The sequence below is a fragment of the Gadus morhua genome, chromosome 8, assembly GCF_902167405.1.
Source record: "Gadus morhua chromosome 8, gadMor3.0, whole genome shotgun sequence".
Lineage (NCBI taxonomy): Eukaryota > Metazoa > Chordata > Actinopteri > Gadiformes > Gadidae > Gadus > Gadus morhua.
Genome location: NC_044055.1, coordinates 26439404 through 26452138, shown reverse-complemented (window position 1 = coordinate 26452138; position 12735 = coordinate 26439404). Strand labels below are relative to the sequence as shown.

General features: G+C 40.3%; 1 protein-coding gene across 1 annotated transcript in view; it reads left to right on the top strand.

Moving 5' to 3' along the window:
- The first annotated feature begins 470 nt into the window (after positions 1-470).
- The window catches only part of LOC115548967 (mucin-5AC-like), a 96915-nt gene continuing 84650 nt past the window's right edge, over positions 471-12735 (top strand). Inside the window, exon 1 of the mRNA XM_030363926.1 lies at positions 471-596. The gene's annotated coding sequence lies outside the window, so the exon portion shown is untranslated. The remainder of the gene's footprint in view (positions 597-12735) is intronic.

Here is a 12735-nt window from a genome sequence, read left to right as displayed (position 1 = left end):
GGGCCAACATGACAAATACGACAAATACGTTTTTATGGTAGTAGAAGAGTTGAGCTCAGGAAAACTATTTAAAGCTATGTTCAGTAAATTCCATTATGTTAGTTTTAGTTTAAGATGTGGCTTGTGAACTGTCAATAGGCAGGGTCTTTAGAACTGTCTCAGATAGTCAATGAAGATTATGTTTATACAACGTAATGCTTGCATGTTTTAACGGCAGGTTGAGTTATACGGTGTGTTTGTAGGAGCTTTAAGGAGGAGCTGGAGGTGAAACCACATATTCCTTCCTATTGCAAGCTTTACACCATTTTTCATTACTTCTTCACAATCTTATATTCCTTGAAATATATTTATATCGGTCCTCACAGCATCACCCTTCTACTACTACAGAGTTCAAGTTGTTTCATAAGGAAAACTATAACTGGTCTCTCTCATTGGTCTCTCTCTCTCTCTCTCTGTGTTGGAATGTTTGTGTGCATGCGTGTTTGTTTTGGCTCGTTGCAGGAATGTGTCTGAGGAGGACGAGGCCTCCTACCATTGTGAAGCCTCCACCCAGCAGGAAGCCCTCCGCTCCCAGCCTGCCCTGCTCCTCCTGGCCGGTAACACACTCCCCCTAGACCAGAGAGCCTAGCAGAGAAACAAACATACAACAACATGAACCAATTCAGAGGAATACCTGATTAACCTGATCCATCTGATATAAGTGTCATTAAGATCAACTGTTGAAGTTTAGTTTCTTTAAAGCTCATTCTAAGAAACTACACCTTTCGCTGCACACTTCTGCTAATATTTAGTTAAGTTGAACCCAATTTAGTTTTTAGTTACATTGGAAACAAAATAAATGAAAAAATATATCAGGATAACCTGGCTCGATGACATAGTTGCTGCTTGCTTCGTAGTTATCTGTTGTCGTTTGTCAAACATAATGCCAAACAGCCAAAGCTCTGTGGTGCCAACTCTGCCCACCAGAGGCCGATAGTGTGTAGTCTCTCTTTAAGAAGATCTCAGTGAAGAGGAATTGAGACCTTCAAGTTTGTTGCACCACCCAACCCTAAACACTCCCATGATGTGACATACAGTTCAGGGTTTATTGGTTTCTGAGAATGTGTTTTAATCTGAGAGCTGACCAGGGGCGATTCTAGGTTCTGACTTTTGGGGGGGCTCAACCCCAGGAAGCCACAGAGGTATATGAAGTATATAAAGTCCTGTCCAAGATTTTTTTATTCCACAACCTTTATTTTATTAGATACTATGCTGTTGTATGTCTAAGCCAAAAGCTGGCAGTGTCAGCTAAATAATGCAGTTCTGAATCAATAAAGTGATGAAAGGAAAAAAGACTATTTGGATGAAGGAATAATCAATGGATGTGAACTGTAATAACAAATTTGAGGTATATTAAATTTCCTTTATGTAAATTTCACTCAAAAATGACCATATTTCCCCCTTTTTTTTACTGAAACACATTGGTACAACATGTACGAGATTAATAATATGAGAAACATACCACTATTTCGGGAGCAATAAACTACGTTGTCTCACTTTCAGGGACCCATACATTTTTATAAAACTTCTGATGCAAAAAAATCTTGTTCTGATGCAAAAAAAAAAAGGGGTGCTAATTTTCAGTTAAAACAAAACCGCTGGCATTATTTTATTAGCTGTGGGCGTTCTCATTGCCTTAACAATGTGAGCTAATCAACAAGTACAACATGTTCTAGACCAGTGGCTCTCAATTATTTTCTGTCATTCCCACCCTAGGTGAAAGATATTTTTTCGCGCCCTCCCAGTAACCCTAACCCTAACCCTAACCCTAACCCTACTATTGAGAACCTGCTAATATTTATTTAGATTAATAAAATTAGCGGAGATGAAATCTGCAACAACTTAAAACAATTTCCAAATTCAGTTTATTAACTCAATTTGTGATATTTAAACAAGACTGCTAAGTCTGTGTGAATCTCAAAACAGAGAAACAAGAGCCAATTATTGCGTTATTTCTGGAAGAAAGTGGTCCAATCCTTGGTCGCTTTTAATTATTTGTTATTTGTTGTTATTTGTTAAAGTAGGCATGTTTCGGTATGGTAACTATGAAGTTTAAGGGAGGGAATTGTATCTAACGCGTGTGAGGGACAATATGGTGAGCTTCAAGCCCCGGGCTTAAGCCCGGTTCTCTCCGCGGTTACCTATAGTCTCTGTCTTCTCCAACTCAAACACGCGCATTTTCCCGTCAAGTGGGCGTGGCCTATGTGACGTAATGGCTCCGCCCCTGTCTAAAGGTGCTGCTGGAGTAGTTATTGCATCTTAAGTGTTTGATCCTGCTTCCTAGTGGCTATGTGAGGGTAATGCAGCTTGTGTGCTCGATCCTGCTTCCTAATGGCTATGTTGGAGCAGCTTATGTACTTAAAATACGTAACAATCCCTCCTTGGCCATCTCAGATGGCCATAAAATAAGATTTGTAAGTCATAAGCACCATTTACCGAGAACATAGTCAAAGTAGGAAAATCATCAACACCACCGACCGAAGTGGACCCAAGGCTCGTCCCTCCTTGTCAAGGGCTCGGCTCACATAGAGAGGTTACTTTCACATCATGGGAGCCTCCTTCAGGCGTTCAATCGTCGTCGTGTCAGCAACAGGAAACCTGTAAACAACTGTCTCAAAGAAAATCAACAGTCCCATTATCAATGCAGTGATACCGAAATAATGGGTTGCACTCGCAACCAAGCAACACTACACAATAACAAACATAACCTGGTATGGTTGTTTAAAAATGTGTTATTCAAGTAAATCCGGGATATTGATCATCTTATATACAGGCGCTACTACTAGAATAGTATAGGTGTTGACTATTTTACATATTACAGCTGGATAGGGTCGGGCCCCTCAGGTTATGTCTCGTCCACTTTCACCGGATCATATCTGATCCCCATGTAAGCCAGAATGGCACTTGGCGCTTCTGTAGCGCCCACTGCTGTGGTGATCAGCCGATGCAGTAGCCCTCGTGCGCAGGGAATACAACGGCAGCCGGCTACAATTAACACGGTTACTGCCATTATTCCCACGACGGGCACTGACTGGATCATGCCTTTCCACCTCCCAAACATATTCTCCATCCATCCTGTGAAAGGGTCAATAATGCCGGAGTTCTCTGCCAATTCGAATCTGAGGGATTGTAATCATGCCAGCGCCCTGGCCACCAACCCATCCGGAGCTGTGTTATTGGGGATAAAAGTACAACATGTTGTGCCTATCATCGCATACACCCCTCCTTGCTCTGTCAATAACATATCCATATCTTATATATTCCTTTAACCTTATTCGTGGAAAACTGTACGAACTGTTGCTGATTATGATATATGTAATTTATCCAAACAATATTTTTTTCTAATGGTGGACAACCAAAACAGAACCGATTCAAATCCTGCCGTTATTTGATTTCCTCATGTGACTGTTACTCCTTGCTCGGCGGACGTAGTTTGTAGGCTCCGGGTGTGTCTGCATCTGGCTCTGGAACTTTGTGTTTCTATCTACAGCAGTTGGTTGTTCAAAAACATATTTCCTTTAAATCTATTTTTAATTGTTCTAATGGAAGTCCCTTATGGGACCCTTGAAATGTAAGTGAAAGCATGAATCTAACTAAGCATTACGTGCAAAGTTAGCTGTGTCATTCTATTAGCTTGCACAGATTTTGAATTTTTGCTTTGAGTGTCCCATTCCATATTCTGAGCTGATTTCAACCTTGGCATGACAGTTCTATTTTAAATGTTTTATTTACAGTATCCACCTTGATTTATTTAATTTCACACTACATCCCTCCTTGCGCATTGCTTCAGCCATGCGCATTGAATGACAACCAAACCTAACAACGCTGTAGTGCAACCAAGTTGAAGTTCCTTTCCTTAATCATCTGTATATAAACCGATCTATTGTGAAGAGAAATCAAGACCAGTATATACAAAACCAAAGGTCGATATTGGTGGGCCTATGCAGCCGTCTTGAGACCACGCTGTTCTCAAATGCAGTAAACCGTAAATGATACATGAGTCAGTATACCTATGTGCCGCAACTTATCAGAGTTAAAAAATATCATACTATGAAACGCTGACATTGTATCAAAGCGTTACAGTAGTAGCAGTGGCATTTGAAAGGTGAACCCACTACTTCTGAATCTAAATTGAGAACCTAGCATATAGGTTCCCTTCCCAGCAGATGTATGTTAAAATTTGCATGTTCAATATCACTTCTGTGTTAACGTATCTTATAATAACAATTACCTTCATTATACTACCCGATTATCCTACACTAACTATGTATATTGGATGACCTAATCTTCATTTATTCTACCTATTGCTCGCATTTGATGTTGTCCACACTTTGATTCACTCCTGTGTACATCGCATACCACAGCAAACGTGCATACGCCTTATTCTCTGCACAACATCCTATTGCGCTACCTTTTGCATACCACATCAAACTTGCATATGTCTTAGCAAAGTAAGGTAAAGTAAAACCCAGTTTTATCTTTACTTATTTATAGCTCTACATGTCCCGGACACGTCCATTACTATTTCCAAAACAGTTTTTTTAGCTACGCAGGTCCCAGACGGCCAGACCTAACTATACCATTACATGAACAGTATTTATTATTATAATGATCTAGTTTTTTGTTGGTCGACATCAAATCGATACATTAATTCAACCTTGTAATCCTGACTTACTTGATTTCTCCCCGTGTGAGCCCATGATTGCCAACTCTCCCGGAGCCTCCCCATGAGCTCCACCGTCACCACTCCAGAACCCGCAGGAACGATTAGTCAATTGACGTGTGGCTCGGAGGCTCCTAAGGAGTGCCACAATCCTACGTCTGACACCAAGTCTATGGGGGGGATTTTGAGCCAGGTCAATCAAAACTGTCTAAACTAGGTAGAATAAAGAGTCATCCAAACTCACAATAATTATGCACATCTGGGTATTAAATATATGGTGATATTCTATAAACAAAACAAAAACTGAACCTAAAAGAAAAATTCAGAAGTTATTGGTTGAAACTAGGGCCTGACCGATATTGATTTTTGAGTGCCGATGCCGATTATTTTCAGAGAAAAATTGCGATTACGATTTAATCGGCCGATTAAAAACAAAACAAAAAAAAGCATATAAAACATAGTTTTTGATACCTTAAATATACTTTAAACACTTTTGATGAACATGGGAATTGAATGCAGAACCTTTGAGTGTTTTAGAATACATTTACAGACAAAAATGAGTGTAATGTAAAATAAATAAATAACTCCCAATGTGCTGCACTCGTGAGCAGTGACTAACACGTGCGCGCTGAGCAGTATGGTCTCACCGTTAGAGCCTACAGTATAACAAATTAACATGGCCTGGGACCTAAAGAAAAACAGGCACAACATGCTCAAACAACACGTCTTGTGTACATTGGTGAGGTGAGTGCGCAGCTGCCTGAGCGAGCGTGCTTTCATGTTGTACGGTAAAATTCAATCTCCTCTTTTTTACTCCAGCTAAAGTTGTTATTTAGCAAGGCGAGTAGGAGCGCACTCTGCAGGATACTAAGCGCAATAACATTTCTAAAAAAAAAAAAAAGGCAAAAAAGCTATAATCGGCCGATTAAATCGGCAGGCCGATGAATCGGTCGGGCCCTAGTTGAAACAAATGTTATTGTAAGTCAATTATAATAAAGTATTTCCAAATGATCCTATAGTTTCATCTGAAGTATGCTTTCAATATCCCCTCGTGTATGTAACTGTCGAGTAACCAACATTATCTTGGTGGCTCTGACACACACGAGAGGACATTCACACATGGTATATTTATCCTCCATTTGTTTTTATTTTACACTTTTACTAATTTTTATTTTCTTTTATCTTTTATCTTTATACACACATTCATAAGAAAAGTACGAACGAAGATGCATCATAACATGCATCAACAGACAATAAAACAGGCATATTATTCAATAATCTGAGGTCTCAGATGGGATTTCTCCCTGCGGGTCCCTTCATTCTCTAAAAGGTCCGCAGAGAAGTCCGCTGAGTGGCCAGGAGTTCTTACACACTTAGAATGGGTTGTTGAGGGCAGTTGTTGTCTCCCAACAAACCAAAAGCCTTTGTTAACCAGATATTAATCTATTGATTGAAGTTTCTTCAGAGGTTAAGAAGGTGGTTGAGGCTATTCCTTAACACCCTTTGCTTCTCTACGCTCCCCAGGGGGTCAAGTAAAACAGGCCCAAACCAACACAAGATAACCAAGGAACAGATTGACCACTAACCTCAAAGGTTTACATTTTAAACGACCCTGCAGAATAACAGGGTGACAAGACCACATGGGAAGATACAAACATACAAAACCTAAATTCGTAACATTAACAAAATATCATAATATTCGCAAAAAATGTATTGTATATTTTTATTTTCATTGTATCTTTTATCTTTATACACACATTCGTAAGAAAAGTACGAACGAAGATGCATCATAACATCAACAGACAATAAAACAGGCATATTATTCAATAATCTGAGGTACAAACATACAAAACCTAAATTCGTAACATTAACAAAATATCATAATATTCGCAAAACATGTATTGTAATTGAACTACAGCAGTTGATGGTTATTCTATCCTTGTGCACCGGTTAAAACCATGTGCATCATTTATTAATTAAACATATTATTTTAGCAGTTGAACCCCGTGTCTATTTGAACCATCCTGGTTCTCTAATATCAATGTGCATGACACAACCAGTGTCTATTGCACTCCTGTCTTGCTACATAAAACGCATGAAAACAGACAGAAGGGCCCAGCAACCTGGAAAAACATAATGTCTGTGAGTGTTAGGCATTCGTTCCTGCTTATACTGCCATTTCGAGCAGAGAGAGAGAGTATTAAGATCAATGCACAGAAGTAAAATGAGTGTTGGGCAACCTGTAGTGCTTGTGTTGCCAATTCCTGAAGAGAAAAGAGAATATTTGTAGTGATGTAAACAATTAAAATGATGAATGCTGGACATCCATCACTGCTCGGGTTGCAAGGGCCTGAAGAGAAAAGAGAATAAATTTAGTACAAATGCAAACATTTATAGGTCGTTTAAACTATTAATTTTGGTGAATCAAAAAACGGTGATTACAACCTACACAAATACTTGCGTGTTCTGCCGATATCAACTAGGGACTGGCTCCCCGTATTTCAGCACCCAGACACACACAGACCCTCAAATATACTAAATTTACATTCTGGTTCCAACACATGGCCAGCAGCTGGTTGTAGGGCTGGGCGATTTTTTCGGTTTCAACGATTAATTTGCACTTTTACTTTGCTACGGTTTGTGAAATGGCTGAACCGAAAAATCGCGATTTAAAAACAGTGCTAGACTCTTCAGATTTGTTTTGCTTTAAGGGACTCCGTAGTAGCCTCCTCTCTCACTTTCCAGAACGCGCGCAAAACTCAGCCAACTACAATCACATTCACCGCGCCCCCGACAGACGTAGGGGAGAGCCGGGTCGATTGAAACACTTTTCAGTTAAACGTCTTTTTCAAAGATGACTTTACGTATACAAATAATTTGTGATCAACAACTCACATGTGTGTTCTCTTAGTTACAACTGTAAGTTAATATATATGTTGGATGATCGAGCTGTTTTTTTACTTTGACGTAAGTCGACATCTCTTTCAAACACCCCGCCTAGTTGGAACGTTTGAAAGACATGCTGGACGAATGAAACGAATTGTTTTTATGCAACCATAGTCGTATTATTATGGCATGAAACAAAAACACAACTATATATTACAAAAAAACTACCGCAGGAAGGATTTTATTTAGCGCTCTCGAAAACAGGTTTGGGGGATAACATTTGAACCGTGGGACGTCATTACACCATGGACATATTATAGAAAGGACAGCCCATTCATTCCTATGAAAGTGCTCAATGGTGCAGGGGAACATCAAGGAGCGATTTGCTTCCGCATCATGGCAGCCTAGCCACGCCCTAGTTCATGACGTACCGGATGCAGAAATATAGAACGCATGCCCATCCCCCCACTCCGGTCCAACAACAATATAAAATGATACCGTAATGCACCCGTTCTTTGTCTTTGGATCTTTTGAATAAATGGATCAATACATGATGAATCACAATGATCGCAAGCAGGGGACCGTGACAGTTATTGAGCAGCAGATGAACCAGTCCAAAAATCACACATTAACGGAGCACTGAACTAGGCCCTCTCGGATGCCATTTGTTTCACTACGACTCTTTTCAGCTCTACACCCCTCTTCCCCAGCAGATAACGGCTAATAAAACGCTTGAGGGGGCGTTTTGAAAAGAAAAAACGTAAATTTTTTAGAACATGGCATGAAGGTAATTATGAGCCTTTGATTGATATCCACACATTTTTTGCGGTAACACATTCCAACTCCCCACTTGTATTGGAGTGAACGAGGATATCTACTTCCGGACTACACTAACGCAGGGTAAAGATGTAGAGTTTTTAACGCGGTTTGCGCCGGGAACGGATTGTCCGTGACCGTAATCGATCCATTTCTTTATTATGATGATGTTGAATTATATGCGCGATTTCGGTTTTGCCGGGCGGAATATTATATTTATTTATTTATTATAAAATCCGCCATCAAATAGCTTAACCTCACGCCTATACCGTCCAAGCAAATTTTAGAGAATAAATGACTGAAACTGTTTTGTTTGCTAACGCGTCTTCACTCGGATAAGGTGGAAACTTGCCGGTATTTCCTGTTTACATTGTTAGCTGTCAATGATTGGCTTGAAATTATCTAAACGTCATTAAAAGCGACACTGGTACAATGTATGCACTACTAGTAACGTTACAACTTAAGTTATGGTGGTGCAACCAAAATTTAGAACACCTTTAGTTTGACACTAGCTGCGTCGAGCGTAGGGTTAAGGCAGACTTTACACCCGAACTTATGATCGGCTTTACGTTCTGCTGGTGCAACCGACTGCAGGTGTTTAGGGTGGAAGGGAGCAAGGGGAAGAGAGAACAATAGGAAAAAATAACTTCAATTTAATTAACAATAGAAAGGCGTGTGGCCTCCTTCTTTCAACAATATGAATAAGGAAGTGAGGGGAAGAGAGTACAGAAGGTACAGACTAGGTATGTAGGGGTGGTCCTCTGCAAGTTGCGTTGAGATAGAACCGTGAATAGTTCTCTTCTCAACGCGCAGGGAGGTGTTAAGTTTGGGGGGGGGGGGGGGGGGGGGGGTTGCTACATAGACTACCAAGAACTACAAATATGGCGGCGGGCAAAACTACAAACGTATCAATCGATAACAGAAACTTCTCTGAGTTCTATCTGTCCGGCTGAAATCGGTGGTACCTTATGGCATAAGGCTACCACTTAATTGCCTTATGCAATTAACGCAATTTGCGCTCTCAGTAAACTCTGTCTCTGCGCTGTGTGTACATTTATATATACACAGATAGCCCTATGAGATCCTTGGATGAAAAGGGGAACTACAAACAGAAGTTATCGTTCGTAAAAATAGCCACAGAGAGAGAGAGGTGTCGTGGGAGAGGTGGGGGGGGGTTGGATTTACGAGGAGAGGGGGGAGAGGTGGGGTGGGGGGGGGGTTCTCGGGTGTTGGGGGCCTGGAGGGGGGGCGGTGGGGACTTTACGAGCGTTGGGGGTCAGGGGGGACTCGTACCTTAATAATTCATCGTCTTTAATAACAAAATACCAAAAGACTTGAATGTAAAATGTAAGCATGCAGTCTAGGGTGGTATTAGCGGATCGGCGGATAAGATAGTATCCACTCCGAACGTCCGCTATGGAGTTACTGCTTAGGGACACAGACCGTGCCGGCCTCAGGAAAGGTCAGAAGAATGGGAGAAGTGAAAGATAGTAAGGATTGGAACTCTCGTTAATATACTATTTTGGCCCGATCTATACAGAGACCCAGGGGTTGACACTAACGGTTGCCCGCTTGCCCGGGGCAAGTAAAAAATATGTTTGGGCAAGTTGAGATTTTTTCTGGTTGCCCGAACGGGCAAGTGGATTTTGGGTGGATGTTAATATAAAAGCTATTTATTAAAATGTTTTTAAAAACTGCAGAACAACCTTTTGTTCCTCAAAACCACACAAAATAGAAGTATTTGCAATTGATCAGCGCGCTGTCTTCTCTTCTCTCGGAAAGCGAGTTAACAGACACGCATCGCTTCAGTGTGAATATAGCCCCGCCTTCTGTCACTCACTCGCAGTGCGGTCTCTGGCAGTGATTCGCTAAAGGTTAGCCAACACAGCTAGCATCTCAAGTGCAGCAACTCTCCGCGAACGGTTTAGGTAGAAGTTAAATGGATTAGTGATGGAGGAGTGCAGTTTGGAAGTACTTTGGATTGAGGCAAATTATCAAGGAAAGTCAAGAACACGGTTTTGGGTTTCATAACTGTGCACATGCACACAGCAATAGCGATCTTTTTCACGAAATTGGACCCTCACAAACTACTGTATATATTACATGAAAGCTGAGCCTCCACTTATTCCAACAGTCCAAACCATATCATTCTGTGACTAAAACTCGCAAATAACAACTTAAGAAGAAACGTCCCCTTTTCTTTTAACAACCAAAAATGAAGTATTACCTTTGTGATTTTTGTCCACAAAGTTGATTCTGATCGAATAAAACCACCATAAATAGATTATCCAGTATCTGGGCCAAATTTTGCAACTTAACATGGTGTTTTCAATCAATGAATAAGAGAAGGTTTCTTACGAAATAGGTACATTGCCTTCAATCAGAAAACATATTCTTCAGCGCAATCTAGTGGCCATATATTTATTTACGAGTGTTTGGCTTGGTGCATTCGATTGCCCTGAACTTTAAATAGAGGTGTCAAGTGTCAAAATTGTAAGATATCTACCTTTATTTGTGTCTCATAGTAAGACAGCGCTCCCAACTGATAACGACCAACTGATACTGATAATTATTTCAGGTGGAAATGTTATCTTCCACTTATGCTGTGTTCCATGGCTTTATTCACTTTAACCAAGTATTATCCCCATTGAATATTTCACTTGCACAACAATCTTTCTTTTGGCCAAAGATGACATTATCGCCCTTGCAGTTGTGGAGATATAATCTATTTACTTTGGGTATGTTCTTTCCTGGAAAAAACTTTTCCCCTGATATCAAAAATGGTATAGAATATCGATCTTTTTCCAGGAATAGTGTTGAAGTTAGAAAATCCAGTATCGTGACTGACAAACCTACTAGAAACGCGATTGTGTTTATTCAGTTAGAGCTACAAGAAACTTGAAAGTTAAAAAGACATATCTTTGCTACTACCTCTGACATTTAGTTATGTACATTTGCATAAAATCATGCAGGTCTACATATAACTTGGCGATAGCTTCAATAGGTTGGAACGGTGGACTAAAATCACTTCATGGCACGATGTGACTAAATTACCTTGCTCATCTTTTACCTGGGGGATAAGACGAGATGCAGCCTGCCACATTAATTGGTGAGCAAGTAAACAACTACATTTATCCCCATATTAACAGGAAGTCCCACAAGTTTTTAGTAGAAGTTGCGCTGCGTTTTTCGTAATTAGATTGTTCAGTTTTGCTTGCAACTCTATCCGTTTCTTATGTTACTCAGCATTGGGGGATTCTGAATAGAGCTGGTCAAGTTTATGCATAGAGTCAGTTTGAGACTTCCTTAGATTGTTCCCTTTAGGTAAACGCCACATATGAAATAATACGCCCCCTGAGGTAAGCTTTGAGCGGTTCCCAAAATAGTTAAGATGAAGTGTCCTCCATTTTATTTGTGCTGATATATATACCTATGCTGGTTGCCAGACAATGAAAAAAAAGTCTTCATCTGACACTGCTTTATATTCAGAGCAAAATAAATAGCTAGAACCACAGGGGGGTGATCAGAGATAATGATGGTTGAGTACTTAGTCAACAGATTTAATTGAGAGAATAAATGAGCTGTCAACGAAAGGAATTCTATACGCGAAAAAAAAAATAATTTGGTCTGGTAGTGTCCTCCGGTCACTTCGTGATCGTGGCAACATTTGGGTTACAATAAAGAGTGAATACAGTTCTTCTCAGAGTTTATATCTTCTTTTAATTATAACCAACAGGTTTGGTTCGAACCAAACAAGGCAGGTGGGACCTCCCAGAATCAGTTTGTGAGTGTACAAGTTTGGGAGGGAGGAAAGAAGCTTATTTAACAGACTCTGAACAGCCTGTTACATTACTATCAAAAGCCTCTGTATGGCTAGTGGATGACTGCCGACGCAGAGAAGAGGTGGAGTTGATTTGACACACAACAGACAGGGCACATTACACATGGGCAGGGGAAAAGAACGCTGGCATCCCCCTTTTCCAGACTTCCAGCGAGAGAGCCAAAGTAATAGAATACTAGTGAGCGTATAGTGTAGTAATAGTACAAAGTATAATATAAATGAAAATAATAAAATGCATGCATGATTATAAATTAAATACTTGAAAGATTGTTTTTTATATTTTTGAAGCAGACCTCCTCAAAAACTGAAACAAATTGTTTGTGCTCCACAGAACGAAATGTTAACCAATGCATTTTGAATGGGAGCGTTTCTCAGACAATTTTCGTGCTCCACAGAAAAAGAGAGAGAGGGAGGGAGAGGGAGAGAGAGGCTTCAGAATGGGTTTGCGCAGATAGTACAGGCAGCCTGTCCTCCTAGAAAATACGACCGC